Here is a 920-nt window from a genome sequence, read left to right as displayed (position 1 = left end):
TTTTCGAGACAGGGTTTCTCTGTGTAGCCCTGGCTGTCCTGGAACTCACTCTGTAGACCAGGCTGGCCTCGAACTCAGAAATCCGCCTGCCTCTGACTCTGCCTCTGCCTCCCCAGTGCTGGGATTAAAGGTGTGCACCACCACGCCTGGCAAGTTTTTAAAGATTTAATCATGACCTATTGACCTCTAGGTATGAGTGAGGAAGACTGAACTGTCTTGCACAACCATCTGCCATCTAGTACATGCATTTCTGGAACTTTCTCTACCTCCTGTTCCCAGCTGAAATCAGTAATTTTGAGCTTTTCTCAAATTACTACCCTGTTCCCGTCCCTGTGCATTTGGACACATGCATACAATGTGCGTGTGTGCTCACTCACAGTTGAGCGAGCATGCACTAGACAACAGCCACTTTTCCTTTTAGATCTCAGTACAAAATTAGTCATTTAACCAGTGGCCTCGTGAGTTGGTCTGTTTTCTGCTTCTTTAACAGAGTGCTAGACTAGACGGGTTGTAAACTATGGAAGTGTTTTCAGCCTATAGTTCTGAGGCTTTCAACAGAAAACAATGGAGCTTTTAACCCAGCCTTTATTAGGAACCCACTCCTGAGATGGAAACCATGAAGGCATGCTGCTACAGAGCCATGTCAGCTAAGTGTCAGCATGGAGGGCTGGAGAGATGCTTGGCAGTCAAGAGCATAGACTGACTGCTCTTATAGAACACCTAAGTCCAGGCCCCCATGCGGAGTGACTCACAACTGTCTGTAACTCCAGTTCCAGGGGATCCTATGCTCTCTCCTGACTCCTGCATTCACACACAGTTCCAGCTGGGCGTGGTGGCACACGCCTTTAATCCCAGCACTCAGGAGGCAGAGGCAGGCGGATTTCTGAGTTCGAGGCCAGCCTGGTCTACAGAGTGAGTTC

General features: G+C 48.9%; 1 protein-coding gene across 2 annotated transcripts in view; it reads left to right on the top strand.

Annotated features, from left to right (window-relative positions):
• Optn (optineurin) overlaps positions 1-920 on the top strand; it is a 44,681-nt gene that overhangs the window by 26,742 nt on the left and 17,019 nt on the right. The gene's annotated exons all lie outside the window — the stretch shown is intronic.

The sequence above is a fragment of the Mus pahari genome, chromosome 16 (genome assembly GCF_900095145.1).
Source record: "Mus pahari chromosome 16, PAHARI_EIJ_v1.1, whole genome shotgun sequence".
Lineage (NCBI taxonomy): Eukaryota > Metazoa > Chordata > Mammalia > Rodentia > Muridae > Mus > Mus pahari.
This window is presented reverse-complemented; position numbering and strand designations above follow the sequence as displayed.